General features: G+C 55.7%; 1 long non-coding RNA gene across 1 annotated transcript in view; it reads right to left on the reverse strand.

Annotated features, from left to right (window-relative positions):
• LOC137210468 (uncharacterized) overlaps positions 1-14,944 on the reverse strand; it is a 56,276-nt gene extending 41,332 nt beyond the window's left edge. Inside the window, exon 1 of the long non-coding RNA XR_010936557.1 lies at positions 14,625-14,944. This is a non-coding gene — a long non-coding RNA (uncharacterized lncRNA). The remainder of the gene's footprint in view (positions 1-14,624) is intronic.
• Between the last annotated feature and the right edge of the window lie 489 nt (positions 14,945-15,433).

Below are 15,433 nucleotides of genomic sequence, written 5' to 3' on the forward strand. Positions count from 1 at the left end.
GCTCTTAGCCGCCCACCTGCAGGTCTGGCTCCACCCACCCAGGGCCTCCCTCCCTGTGTGTGCAGATAAGTGCACGGCGTGGACAGCTGTTTATCCCAGCACGGTGACCGGGCCAGCCTCTGGGGACAGCACCGCAGGGCCCAGCCCCGCGTCTCTGCCGGCCTGGGGCACAGCCTTCGGCCCCTTCCCTGCCTTCTCTGCTCATCAGCCACAAGGGCCTGGGCACCTCCCCTCCCTCCCGATGGTGGTGTCCGGGCCCTGGACGCCCAGCCCTGAGGACACCATCTCTGTGGCAGGCCATGGTGTCTCTACCCACGTGCAGAAACAGGCCAGCAGCTCAGGGGGCCCCCGATCTCTCCAAACCTGCACAGAGTGCCCCATGCCAGGACAGCCTGCACTGAACCTGTGACCGAGGAGCAGCTAGAAGACACCGAGGCCTCGCTGCTGGGCTACAGGCGCTGACCCACTCCCTTCAGCCGCCCGCACATCCAGGTGGGCACCCAGGTCGGCTGCCGTTCGGGGTCAAGCCCAGGGAGTGGAGTTGCCACACTGGGGCCCCTTGCCTTGGCCTTTCAGAGTATGAGAAACGCCTGTCTTTACTCTTCCCGCCACTTTGAGGTGGGCTTTCAATTACTTGCAACCAAATGCATCCTAAAAGGTCCTGAGGACCCGGTCCCCAGCCACCTGTGAGGAGGTCGCCTCTGTGCTCCTATGACCCCTATGACCTCCATCCTTTCCAGTGTCACTCTCCCCGGGGCCCAGCTTTCTACCACCTCTCCTTCTCCAGGAGGGAGAAGAAAAGCCAGGACACATACTGCACACAGCAGAGACTGCGAAAGGCCACACTGCCTTCCTCAGGTAGATGGTTAAAAGAGTTCAGCTGACTCCCAGAAGTCACCCGGTCATCACTTCCCTCCACTCCTGGGCTGGTCTATTCTCCTTTCACCCTGAGACCAGGGTTGAGTCATTCCCTTTACCGACTTAAAATAAGGTCTTTTTCTTCTGGGGTCCCAGACACAGCCATATCGGAATTCTCACTGGAAATACGCTCAGTTAGAGGCACCAGCCTCTCGTTCCAGCTGTACTGCCCTGTCTTCTCTCGGACCGTGGGTCCTGTCCAGAACCCTCTTCTTGGAAAGGACCCTGGATGTGAGCCCCCCACCAGCCCCAGAGATGGTTCCTCCCTCCGGAGCCTCGCCCCGGAATCAGCCATTCCCTGGAAAGCGCTGCCCAATGAGGAACGGGGCCTGGCACTTAGGGAGCCCACGGCGTGTGGGTGCACGAGGCCCTCGGCTCCAGCGCTGGTGGTGTCTGACGATGTCGTGGAGGAGACCCAAACGAAAGGCCAGGAAGTCTGAGGAAGACAGGTGGGGGGATTCTGAATACAAGCTCCGGTTTAGAGGCGAGACAGAACTTGAACTGATGGCGGCGGTCAGGGTGGGGCATCGCAGACGCAGAGAAAAGGCAGAAGCGGAACGGCAGGAAGGGCGGCCGCTCAGGAAGAGACAGGAGTGTGGGGTGGGACAGGAAGCAGATCAGAGGAAGCCGGGAAGCCAGGCTGGGCCCAGGTGGCGGGAGCTCGGGGTCCAGGGTGAACGGGAGTTTAACCTGGCAGATGAGAGGACACAGCGTCTCTGTCTCCCAGCACCTGTTGATCGCTCTGTGTTTTAGTCCAGGTCGCTGTGGAGGAGATGGTGAGCTCTGGGGGTCTCTGGGGGTGTCTAGGGCTGGCTCCTTCTCTCTGCAGCCCCAGCGCTTTTCCCTGTGTCCGGCATACAGTAGGTGCTCAGTACACGCTTGCTGACCAAATAGTTAAGTTGATCGCATCAGCCCTTTCTGAGAAGTCATCCATCTGCCAGGGGAGAGGCGATGGGAGTTACGGGGGAGGGCGGTGTGAAGAGATGAGAAGCAGTTAGGAGTTCAGACCAGGGCAGCAGGAGAAGGAGGGCGAGAAAGGAAGAACGGGTTAGAAAGAACCGATATGCCTTAACAGAGCATGAAAAATAAACGCGAGGGGCCGTGAAAGGGACTCCAAGCGTTCACCCCCGGAGACAGGAGCTGGTGGTCCTGGGAGCTTGGACCCCCGCGCATCAGGCCAGAGACCCCACCGGTGTTTGCCCGGCTATGTCCCCAATACAAGGAGCACAGACCACCAGGCTCTCAGCAGGTGACACTGTAGGTGACAGCCGCTCAGCCACTTGTAGACGACTCCTCGGTTAGAAACACAGCCTGGCCTGAGGATCAAGCGGCCCCGCCTTGGAAGCACCTGCACAGGAGGCGGCCTCCGGCCAAGAGGCCGAGTGGGAAGCAGGGGCAGAGAGGGTGGCTCGGGGCCCCAGAGACGGAGCTGACGCGGCAGTTTTGCCAAAAGCTCTTGAGAGCTTACCGGGAAGGAGGACCAGGTCACTGACGGTGACACCGAGGCCACCGGTGGGTGCTGCACCGCCGCTAGTCAGCTCAGGGACACGAGCTTGGGCTCAGGAACACGTTTACATCGTCACAGAGAAGCAGGCACCTCTGTCTCTCTCCTCAGGGGTTGGGGTCACCCCAAAGACACTCATTTTGAGGGCACAATCAGGGTTTTTCGCCAAATGGTAGGTGACCTCATGGTGGGACATTCGGTTTGAGTGGATAAGTGGTCAGAGAACGTGGAGGTGACCGGCCAGCAGAACAAAGCACACGGTGGTGACCGTGCCCCCAGGCCCACCCCGCAAGGGAGTCCACTGCTGACGGGCTGGTCTCCCGGGGCGCAGGAGGGGCCAGCTTCCAGCCCCCCAGGACGCAGTGAGGCACCGGAAGAGGCAGGAATTCGGGCCCCGTCCAGGCAATCCTGGTCTGAGCTACTCTGGGCTGGTGGGGATGCAGATGGGAACCCCCGGGTTGCACTAAGCCAGCCCAGAAAAGACCTGCCCTCCCCTAGGTCCCCACCGCTCGCCCCCGAGCCCTCTGCTTGGGCTCATCTGAGGCCCCTTTCGGAGTCCACACACGCGGCTCACAAGTTCCCGCCCCACGCCAGGTCCGCCCGTTCCACATCTTCTGCACGCGGGGACTAGCCTCCTCTCTGTAAGCAGAAGCCCGAGTATTACTGTTATCCTGGAACATCGTCTATATTAGAAATCTAAGCAAGGGGGACATGGAATTCTTCAAAAGGAGAGAAGACCTAGAGTTTACAGAACTCCGACAGATGTCAAAGCCCTCTTCTCTGCCATTCTCTGGAGGGGCCACCCCGTCCCCCAGCTGCAGGCACCCTCCCCTGTTAGAACTCAGGAAGGGGCCCAAACCCAAAACACAGGCTCCTGACACGGACGCAGCGTTAGCACCAAGAAGCATCTCAGAGGAGCCTGGGAGACGTCAGATCCCAGGATGAAGGGCACGTTGCATGTGTCCATGGGCATCAGAAATGTCCTGTATGTGTGTCTCAACATTCTACAGAAATTATTGTCCAAAAAGTCTGCCAAGTATGTCATGGCAGCAGCCAGGCGTCTGCTGTGACAGCAAACAGATTTCCTGATCCCCAGGCGCACACAGGAAAGCACCGTAAATCTTAGATGAGACCAGTGCCCTGGGTGGAGTGACCGGTGGCCAGAAATAGCTCCTTTCCTGCAAGGACTCAAGATCGCAGCGCAGATAGGCCTGCGGAGGGGCCGGGCGGAGGGGGAGGCCGGGCCTGCGAGCCCTTGAAAGGGTCTCGTAAAGGCGCGGGTTGCAGCGCCCACGGGGGCGGAGGCAGCGCGGGCACGCGTGGCCGCGGCGCTAAATGAGCTGTTAACGCAAGTCATCCGAGTGCAAGAGCCAGGAGCGCCTCGGCGCCAGCGACACGGGCGGGCGGGCGGGCGGGGGGCGGCGGTCCCGGGACAGGTGCGGGGAGGCCGGCGGGGCCCTGGCCCCCGGCTGTGGGGCGCCGGCGGATGACGGGACCGGCGCAGGGGGACACGGCGTGGGGGGCTCACCCGGGCGGAGGGGGAAGGGGAGGGAGGCCCGCGCCTCGGTGCTCACAGGTGAGCGTCAGGTCAGGTGCGCAGCAGTCCCATGGGAAGCCCTGAGCCCGGGAGCGAAGGTGTTGGGCTTCCTGGGTGAGGCCGGTGCGTCACATCCCAGGTCCCCCGGGTGCTGGGAAGGTGGGGTGACTGGCCAGGCCTCCAGTTGCCCGCCGACGTGGGGAGCAGGACCTTTGGGGGGTGCGGGAGGGCTCCAGGGAGAGTGGGTAGGGGAGCGTGCAAACTGGCTTCCTGGGTCCACACTCTTTCTCCACCAGTAGAAAGGCCCTAACGTTTTTTTCAGGCGCTTTCCCACGGGCCATCTCTGCAGCCCGGCTATGTGAGCTGCGAGCAGAGCCCGTCACCTCAGTTTGCAGACCTTCTAAAGGCTGAATACAAGCTGGCATGCCTGAGCTTTTGTAAGTTTTTAATAACTGATTTAACTTTAACTTATTTATGTCAATACACACGTTTATACAGACACAGCCAGTGAAAAACTTCTCCCTTTGGAAAAGGCATTAGAATTATGATGTAGTGATTAAGAAAACAATAACATGCCAGTGAGATTCCCGTACCACGTCCTAATAAGAGAGGAAGATCACTGGAACGGTGGGGGCAGCGCGGCCACCTCACGTCAGGGGCCCTAGGCCTGAGGGCCACGTAGCCAGTGCCTGCGATATGGACCCAAGGCTACAGCATGGAGGACAGTCCAGAAACGCAGCAGGAGTGGCTTTTCCCTCCGTATTCATCGTTCACCAAATATTTATTGAGCACCTGGTCAGGAGCCAGGACCCAAGAAGGAGAGGCTGGGACCGGCCTCCTGCCTATGGGGCGGGAGGGGGTGGGAGCCGCGGCAGCGCCCAAGTGACAGAGTGACCAACCGATTGAGACTGTGGCCCCGTGTAGCCCGAGGAAGCCGAGCGCTGATGCCCCAGGAGCCAGGGGCTCCCAGAGCCCCACCGCAGACGATGGGGACACTGCCGGAAAGACAGTGACTCTGGCCGCCCCGGGAATGGTCCACTCCTGCCAACCCCCCAGGAAGAGGCTGCCATGACCCCCATTTTATAGAAGAGGAAGCCGAGACCTCACAGGACATTCCACAGGTCTCACAGGACAGGGCAGAGCCTGGCTTCAAAATCATGTCAGGTCTTGAGTTTTTTAAAACTTGTTTTCTTCCTACAGGAAGAAGAGGCAGCTCGTGCCGTGATCTGGTCCCATCACAGCACCAAGGGCAGGACCTGAGGGCGTCCTCCAGGGCACACAGCACAGAGCGGCCAGGCCAGCCCTGCACCCGTCTCTCTGAGCCCAGACAGGGCGGCAGACTCGCGAGCGCCAGAGATGGTAATCCTGCGGCAATGATGCCAGCGCCAGGCCCTCCCACCGCCTCGTGCAGTCATTAGAGCAGCCGGGGTCAGTGCCTCGATTCCCTGTGTAGAAAGAAAGAAACAGATGGCAGGTGCTTTGGTGTTCACACAGCTAAGACCTGAGAACCAGACCCCGGCGCTGTGGGCTTCCACCTGTGCTCTGGCCACCAGGGTGCACGGCTCTGCTGCAGAACAAAGCCAGAAGGAGTCCGAGGATCCCTCCCCACCTCACGTGCAGTGATTCTGGGGTGAAGAGCTTTGAATTCAGCTCCTCCTTTAAAAAAACAAGCCGTTTAACTAGGTCAGGTAAACAGTGATATTTGGACTAGCTCAGCCCAGCTCTGAAGGCTCATGGCGGAACGTCTGAATTAGGATGGGGAAGGACGCCGTTATCCATTAACTCTGTCCCGGTTCACGGGGCAGGTGGCTCTGGGAACGGGCAGCCGATGTGGCCCACCTTCAGCTGCCCAGGATCTCCCCGGAGCAGCAGCAATGGGGCCACGCGACCAGGCACCTCCAAGCACCCGCGTCACAGGGTGCCAAACCTTGGCTGGAGAACCTGAGGGGCAGAGTCCGCATGAACCAGAGCAGGGCCCCACGGCCCTTGTCCCCACCACTACGTCCTCCGCGGGAAACCTTTAGCCAAAGAGTAAGTTTAATCCGAGAAGGGAGAAAATGCAGAAACGAAGGAAAACAGTCAAAGGAGACCAAACAATCATAGCTTAGTCATTAAGCACAGCCAAGGGCCTTTAGCTCTGCTTTAAGGGCTGCAGGTCATATTCTGAGCCGCATCCTGTGAGCTGTACCGAAGCCCCCGCCAGGTGGAGGAGGTTGACTGCATCACGACCAAACTGAAGCCACGCCATACGCTGTCCCACTTCACACGATTCCGAGAACTGGCCTCAAAGAAACGGGAACAAACCCTGCAGCTAAGGGTTAACTGTACTTAAAACAGCCAAGGTGACACCGATCAGACCACCATATCCCCGATTTCAAGACGACTGTCGGAGCTGACTGCGCTGTCCTGCTCCCCGCTCCGCCTGCACACCCCGAAACTGCCCTTTAAAAGCCCCTGGCCCCTGAGCAGCCATCGGGAGCTGGTTCTCAGACAGGAGCCCACCCTCTGCCCCGGCTGCCGGACTCCGAAATAAAGCAAACTTTCCTTTCCGAGCAACCCTTGTCTCTCGAGAATTGGCTTTCAAGCGGCGAGCAGCAGGACCTGGGTTCGGTAACACACACACACGCACACACACACGCACGCACACACGCACGCACGCACGCACGGCCCAACAGAGGCCTGTGATGGGTGAGTGGTTCCCACACCCTGCGCTCTCCCCACGGTGCCGCAGCTGTGTCCACCCTCGGCTGCCGGTGACAGCGGGGTGATGCCTCCACAGCCCCTGGTCCCAGCCAGCTCTGCAAGAGCCTCCAAGCACCTCCCCGTGCACAGCTGTCGCGGGGAGACTCGCTGGAGGAAGAGACCCTCAAGGTGCAATTTCAGATCCCGGGAGGGGCAGGAGGCCCTGGGAAGCCACGGAATATTCTGCATAATCATAAGAATGTCCCTGTATGAAAAGGCAACTCCCAACAAATCAGACGGATGTGGCACAGAGGACAGGGGGTCGCAAGACCTGGGCCACACGCCTTCCAGCCTGGCCCCGGGCAGACCCCTCAGGCAGGGCTGACCCCGCACAGCTGCGGGGGGTTAGCAGGGTCCCTCTCGGTCTCTGTGCAGATACGAGGAAGGCAGCATTCTCTTGGAGGAGGAAAGAAAATCGTCTCTGCCCTCCGAGCGCAGAGGTCAGCTGGCGGAGCCCTGGAGTCCCAGGCCAGCTCCCCAAAGCCCTGGGGCGTCTCCAGGCGGGCAGCCCTCACCCCGCCCTCCCTGGGGCGCAGGCTCGCGCGTGCCGCCCCCGAGCCGCTTTGGTGAAGAGTACACGTGCCGGGCCTGCTGCGGAGGCCGCTCTGCCGGAGGATGGGCTGCCCGCCGCTCGCGCCCCTGCAGCTCCCCCGCTAAGCATGCCCAGACGCCGGCGGCCAGTTCACCCCGCCCCTCCTCGGTCCCACCAGGTGTGCTCCCCGGGCACCCGCTCGCCGTCCCACCAGGTGTGCTCCCCGGGCACCCGCTCGCGGCCTTGGCGCAGAGCTTCCCACACGGCGCGCCGCCCCCCCAGGCCCCCGTGATGCTGGACGGCTCCGGAGCACCGAGGCAGCTTTCCGTCCCCGCGTCCCCGAGGGAGGAAGCCTGTCCTCCACGCCCCCGGTGTCGCCGAGAAGCGCTGGGCCAAGAAGCAGACACATCCGGGGGCAGACGCTTCAGACCGGAAAGCGTCCTCTAAGCAAGGGTCGCAAAAGGCTGTCGGAGCAGCCGCGTCCGCCCTGGAGCGCCGGCCTCCATCCCTGCTCGGGGCAGGCACGGCGTGCAAACAGTGGCCGGTCCCATCCGTCGTGGGGTGCGCGCGCGCACACACACACACACACGCACACGCACACGCACACACACCCCGTCGGCCCAGATTAAGGGCTGAAGGAAGGAATGCACAGCAACGCACCACAGACCAGATGAAGAGAAGAAAAAAGGTGACAGCGTTGTTGGTAAATAAGAAACTTGTGTCGGGTTTGGTTTTGCATATGATGCGGCAGCCACGGCAAATCTAAACAAAGCCCCGTCGCCCCTCTCAGAGGAAAAGCAGACCCCGAGGGCCCCGGGCTTGGACAAGATCATTTAAAATACCCTCTTGTCATTCCTCTTACGGGTCGTGTACCCCGCACACAGCAGGGCTTTCTCCTCCAGGCTCTATTTCTGTTCAAGTGAAAAGTTTGGGGTCAGCTGAATTTGACACCTCTTGTGAAATTCCAGAGGTTCAAAAACTAATGGAATTTAAGGCAAAAGGATCTTTTTTTAAAAAAAACATACCCAGGCCCAGGCGGTCATCATGGATGTCCTTTTATAATAGAAGGAGGGGAGTGAAGAGAAGTGACATTAGTTCTTAGAATAAATATGGGTTTGTTGCTGCTCACACCTTAGCTACTTGTTTGCACTATTGGAGAAAATATGTAACTTTTTTATGAAAGGAAGTTTTTCATATAAAAATGTTTTTGTATGAAAAACAGCGCAGCAGCCAGAGATTATCTGCTTTAAAGGACATGTTTTGCTGATTCCAAGTCTGTGACAACATTAGAAAACATCCCCGGAGCCCTCTCCCCGTGGAGCTGTTTCTGGACGCGGCCGCCTGCCCTGTTGTGAGGTTTTCCCAGAGTTTCACCCCACTGCCGAGCCCCCAGGACTTGGTCCCTTAGTTCCAGGGATTCCTCTGAAGCTTGTACGGTTTGGGAGAAGTTGGTGGGGGGGGGGGGGTGGAGACAGAAACAGCACCCGCCCCACGCCAGGCGCTCTGACCACAAGCCGCCAGCCCGTGAGGGTCAAATGACACCTCAGCCTTTTGCTGCCGTCCTGTTTTTTCCTGTCTAGAAACTAAGGGTTTTGCATTTTATTCTCCAAAGAAACAAAAAGTATTGTACATTTACTGTAACAAGCCCCAGGAAAATAATATCACCAACCAAATAAAATCGTAAAAAGTAAGTAAAGCAACAAGGCAATCGGTCACCAGACTTTCACAGTTGAGGAGAAAGATGCCGTGTGTCTCACCTGCTCTCTACCTGTGTTTTACTCTGACTTCACTGTCGGCAAAGCAGCTGCCTTTTCCAGGAAGCTGATCTGAACGTGAGAATGAAATTTTGGTGTTGTCTAAAGACAGCCCTCTAAAAACTCCACTGTACTTGGGCTTCTCCACCTCAGCCATGGCGTGTCTGCTTCTTGTCTTGTCTTTGCTGGGCTGGAGAGCCTCAGATTTCCACTGAAATCACTCAAGTCTCCAAAGAACTCAGGAAACTAAGTTACTTGAGATCCATGTAATTTATTTCCACTTTGCTCTACACAATTGATAAGAATCAAGTGCTTCAAACTTCAGACGTGCACTCCCCTCTGCCAACCGGGGCTGCAGGGCCATCTGTCACTTAGCGGAAAGGGAAACACAGGGGTTTCTGGAGGCTGTGCATCCTCCAGGAGAGCTCAGCTCAACATGGGTTTTTGCAAGTTTTTGCACTTCTGTAGATTTGACAACCACAACAAATGACAACAAAAGTCGTGCTCAAAGCAGTGACTTTTCCTCTTACAAATTACTTCTCTCACTTAAAAAACTCATTCTGCAAACCAGCCTTTCTGTCTGCACCAGTAACGTAAGCACACATCCGCTTTGGTGACAGCCTTCTGAGCACGAGGCCGGATTTCAGGAGGGCTGCCCTGCCACACGGCCCTGGCAGGGAGATGCTGGTCCGCAGTGCGGTGACGGCGGCGATGACCGTTTCCAGGGCTTTAGTGGGTATCACACGCTGCTGTTGTGAAGGTTCTGAGCTGTGGTATTCTTTCTTCTACCTTTTGTTTGACGGTAGGAAGTGGGTGTTGAGAGTGTGGATAAAAAATAGTCTAGCTGCTGGGAGGCCACGACCTGACCTTGGTTCTGGTCACTCCCGGCCCTGGGCCGCTGTCACCCGCACCACGTGCTCAAGTCCAGCTGGTGAGCGAGCACACGTTCCACGGTGGAGACGGCGAGCCTGGGCTGTAATCTCCTGAGGAGAGGACCGGTTTCAGCGGGACGTGAATCAGAGGGTGAGATTCAGCCTGCCACCCCTTCATCCCTCCCTGAGTGCAGACTTTGCACCAGCACCGCCGTGACTCATCTTTTCGCTTGTTTTCTGTTTAGAAGCGCCGAGCTCCTCTCCTTCACCAGCCTCTGTTCTGCAAGCCAGGCATCACCTCCTGTGCGCAAAGCGGTGGCCTGGGAGCTGATGAGGCCTGCTGGCCCCCTCCCCCCGCCTGCCCCAGGCTCCGCCGGAGCACCAAAGGGACACAGCCTCATATCTGCCTTTGGATCGTTAATCAGAAAACTCACTTGCCACCTACTGGGAACACTCATCGTTAGTCGACAGACAGAAACATCTATTTTGAAAGGTGAAAATTTAGGGAGGCAAGAGCACCCACTATTTTCTTCTTGAAAGTCATCACCACCTTCAGCCTCGTGCACTGCCCTTCCTTATGGGATATTCTTACCGCCCTGAAGAGCTCTGAACCCACACTTTATGTCTACAAAGAGGAGCTGATTTGAATTTGTGGTTTCTCTGTTTTTTAATTTACTGAGGAAGGAAAAAATCTGATCTATATTTTGGCCCATTCAGCAAATTTTCACTAGCATCTGTAGAACCAAATGCATGAACTGATTTTTTTTAAAAAAGAGACCTAAGGACTTCCCCGGTGGCACAATGGTTAAGAATCCGCCTGGCAATGCAGGAGACTTGGGTTCGATCCCTGGTCTGGAAAGATCCCACATGCCGGGGAGCAACTAAGCCCGTGCGCCACAGCTACTGAGCCTGTGTGCCACAACTACTGAAGCCCACGTGCCACAACTGCTGAAGCCTGTGCGCCTAGAGCCCGTGCTCCGCAACAAGAGAAGCCACTGCAATAAGAAGCCCGCGCACTGCACCGAAGAGTAGCCCCTGCTCGCTGCAACTAGAGAAAGCCCGCGTGCAGCAACAAAGACCCAATGCAGCCAAAAATAAAATAAGTAAATAAATTTATTTAAAAAAAAAGAGAGAGAGACCTAAGACTCTTATTTTTAAATTGTATCTGAGAGGATTATTTTTCCAGTTTTATTGAGAAATAATTGGCATACATCACCGTACATGTTTAAGGTGTACAGCACAATGGTTTGACTTACATACACTGTGAAGTGATCACAGTTCCTTCAGCTAAAGTCCATCATCCCCTACAGATACAATAAAGAGAAAAGAAAAACATTTCTCCTTGTGGCGAGAACTGTTAGGGTTTCCCCTCTCACCTTCCTGTACACCACAGAGCAGCCCTCACTGTCGTCCCCGTGCAGGCATCACATCCCTGGTCCTTATTCACCTTGGAACTGAAGCTGGTACATTTGGACCACCTTCCTCCACCTCCCCCCTGCCTCTGGTGACCCCCAGTCTCATCTCTTTTTCTATCAGCTTGGTGGGTTGGGGGTTGTCATCGTCGCTGTTGTTGTTTTAAAATTCCACGTGTAAGAAACATCACACAGCATTTGCCTTTCTCTGACTTGTCTCACTGGGCATCATGCCCTCAAGGTCCATCTGTCTTGTAGCAAATGGTAGGATTTCCTATTTTTTATAGCTGAGTAGTATTCCACTGTATTATATATATATATATAAATACTTCTTTATCCACTCATCCACCAGTGGACACTTGGGTAGCTTCCACGTCTTGGCAGTTGTAAATAATGTTACAATGAACATGGGGGTGCTTATGTATTTTTAAGTTATTGTTTCTATTGCCTTTGGATAAATACCCAGAAGTGGAATTGTTGAATCATATGGTAGTGCTATTTTTCACTTTTGAGGAACCTCCACACTGTTTTCCACAGTCACTGCACCAATTTACATTCCCACCAAAGTTGTACAAGACTTCCCTTTTCTCCACTTCCTCGCCAACACTTTTTATTTCTTGTCTTTTTGATGATAACCATTCTGACAGGTGTGAGGTGATAGTTCATTGTGATATTGATTTGCATTTCCCTAGTGATTGGTGATGTTGGCATCTGTGCAGGTACCTGCTGGCCATCTGCCTTCTTTGCAAAAATGTCTATTCAGATCCTCTGCCCATTTTTTAATTGGATTATTTGGTTTGATTCTATTGAGATGTATGAGTTCTTTATATATTTGGGATATTAACCCTTATCGGATATATGGTTTGCAAATATTTTTCCCGTTTCATAGGCTGTCTTTTTACTTTGTTGATGGTTTCCTTTGCTGTGCAGAAGCTCTTTAGTTTGATTTAGTCCCACTTGTTTCTTTTTTTATTTTGTTGCTTCTGATTTAGGTGTGATCTTCAAGAAATCATTACCAAGACCCATGTCAAGGAGATCTTTCCCTATGTTTTCTTCTAGGAGTTTCACAGTTTTGAGTCTTATGTTTAAGTCTTTAATTCATTTTGAGTAAATTTTTGTGACTGGTGTAAGATTGAGGTCTAGTTTCATTCTTTTGCATGTGAATATCCAATTTTCCCAGCACCATTTATCAAAGAGACTGTCTTTTCTCCAGTGAGTATTCTTGGCTCCCTTGTCAAATATTAATTGACTTTATATGCTTGAATTTATTTCCAGGCTCTCAATTTTGTCTCATTGATCTATGTGACTGTTTTTATGCCAATACCATACTGTTTTGATTACTAGAGCTTTACAGTATAGCTTGAAATCAGGAAGTGTGATGCCTCCTGCTTTGAGGAGCTGATTTTTATAAAACCTAATTCTGAGACCTTGGTCAATCTCTCAGTCTCCTTAAGTGCCTGTTTCTTAATCAATAAAATATGGAGTTTGGACTATTTGTTGCTATGGTTCATTCCAGGTCTAAAATGCCATTTTCACCAAATTTTAAATCAATCTCACCCTAGGGGTCAAAGCACCTTAAAAGAAAATGGCAGGTCCCAAGCAAAGAGAGCCACGTCTCTGAAGTGTGGCTTGGAGGAGAGTTCCCTCGAGAAGGAATACCCATTTGGGATTTAAACAGATGAGAAATAAACCTGTGTCATTTTTAAACCTTTATACATTCAGTGGCTTAATTATTACAACAGCTGCTGTTAACTAATACACTTCTGGGCTTTAGTTCCATCATTTAAAAGAATGAGAATAATAATTATCCTCTAGGAAATTTTTGTGCAGTTTACATTGAACAACGTGTGTGAAAGGCCCACTGTGAGCCCCAGGGAGCAGGTGGCACCTTTGGCTCTGTCCCCCTGCCCTGCTGCAGGGGGAGGACACAGAGCCCCTTTCTGGCCAGGTGGGCAGGAGTGAAGCTGTGCTCCACGAGGTCATCAGCCTGTGTCCCCAGGAGCCATGTGGGTGCAGCCTCACCCGTGTGGCACAGGCCGGGAACGGGGGTGGTGACGTGAGTGTTCCTCCTGCACCCAGGTCACCCCATAAGCTTCGTCCACCCACACACACACTCACCCCAGTGCTTTCCCTCGTGTGTGGTTCAACTGCTGCCCTCACCCTGACAACCACGCTGTGCCCTGGGATCGATCATCATCCCGTGACGACCGTGGTCCCTGTGTCCTGTGTCTGCACGGAAGCAGGGGCAGCACGCGTTGAACCTGGACCCTCCTGCTGCCACCACGGTGACACCTCCACCAACAACAAAACCATAAGGGACCTCGCGGCCCACTGGGGCAAACCCATGGTTACAGAGGTGAGCAGAGCCAGAGATCAGGCAGGAGGACACGGGAGACAAGACGACCGTCCCCGGGCAAAGGCGCACGTGTCACAGGGCCACCACCAAGCGCCAATGATTCTCCCACCACAGGAGAGTCCGCGAGCTTGGTCATCAGCGTGCGTGCAGGAAGGACACCATCTCCCAGCACAGCCCGTGCCGCGACGGTGGTCGTGCCCCGTGGACTCGCCCCGTTTTCCTTACATCTTGACCTTGACGGCTCCAGGAGCCTTCATTGCACCCCAGGTGGCAGAGATTCTGTCTTCCTATCACTTTTCTTGCCAGTGTCCTCAAAACAGATCTCAGTGCTGTCTTTCCCTACAAATGCTTGGAAGACTCTGAGTGTCCATCACACAGCAGGGACGCACCCTCAGGTGCCGCCCCCCCCGCCCCGGGGCCGGGGCCTTCAGAGCCACGCCAGGACACCGTTCCACAAGGCAGCAAAGGAGCCTAAAGTCTCGGGCGTTCGGGAGGCCCGGACGAGGTGAGCCTGGTCCCCTGGGCTGGCCTGAGAAGCGCCCACCCTGTGAGCTGGGGCAGCACCGTCTCCCCAGTGTGGGGGACTCTTCCCCTGCCTGCCCCCAACAATCCCTTGCACTGATCGCGGCCAGGGTTCCCCGCACGACTCAGTGCTGCTTCTCACGTTGCGTCCTCTCTGCCCTCGGCCCGGCTTCCCTGCCGGTTACTCAGTGAGGCAGGCGGGTCCTGAGTGAGCTCAGACCCTCCCTGTGCCCTTCAGTCACTTCCCAAAGCCATGCGCTCCCCCAGGAGAAGCACTAAGGGTGAGATCATACTCCTGTTTTCCCTATCGGTGCTTCTCAGTTCTTTCGGGGACCCCCCGAGACTCTGACGAACGACACGGAGGCCGCCCCAGAGGAAGGGCAGCCTCGGGGCCCCGGGGCCTCGGCGCTGCCCTCTCCCGGGCACCTCCACATGGTGGGGGCCCTCAGCTGCCCGCCCCCCCGCCACCGCTCACCTCCCTCCTCCCAGCCCGGAGCCGAGGACAAACCTCCCGGAGGAAAGAGCAGACCAGCTCCGGGCGAGGCGGGATCAGACTGTAATTCAATCTGATACTTTAGGCTTGGCAAGTGTACCTCCGGGACGTCTTGAAAACCCCCCGAATCCTTTTCATTTCAGAGCAGTTAAGCCAACCCCACGTCCCGGCTCCAGGAAGCCGCGTGGCTCTGGGTTTTACTGCCGTTTCCTCTCCCTGGGCCGGCACCAGCTCCATGCTCGGCGTTTCGGTGCCACAGAGGGGCCCCCGCAAGCCAGCGTGGGCAGGGGCGGGGGGTGCGGGCCGGCCGGCGGGCACATGTGGCTTCCAGGCCGCCGGCCGAGGCACTGATGTGTAGTGTAATCAAAAACATCCCGCGGTAATTTAATGGTTCCCACCAAGCACAGACACAAAGTCTAGCAACCCTTCCCTCCACATCCTTAACCCTTGGAGGCAGAGGGAACGGCCAGCAGCAAGGGGAAATTAATCTTGGGTAGCTGCTACCCTGGGATTTTCTTGCTTTTGGGGTTTTACTCTGATGTTAGAGAGAAAGATGCGAACTCTGGAAACGTGCCGGGAGCAGGAATTTACATTAAATGTCTTGTCCAGCTCTGGCCGGGGGAGGGGGGGGGCGGGAGCGAGAACCCTCACACGCTGGGGAGGCCAGGGCCGCCGAGAGGACCGGCTGCTGCCCTTGGTGGAAAGAGTTTGAATCCGATTTAGATGCTCGGTGAGGGAGTTGATTTAAGTGACTCTGAGGCCACTTCCCCACCAGGAGAGAGAGATCTGGA

Source organism: Pseudorca crassidens, chromosome 17 (genome assembly GCF_039906515.1).
Source record: "Pseudorca crassidens isolate mPseCra1 chromosome 17, mPseCra1.hap1, whole genome shotgun sequence".
Taxonomy (NCBI): Eukaryota; Metazoa; Chordata; class Mammalia; order Artiodactyla; family Delphinidae; genus Pseudorca; species Pseudorca crassidens.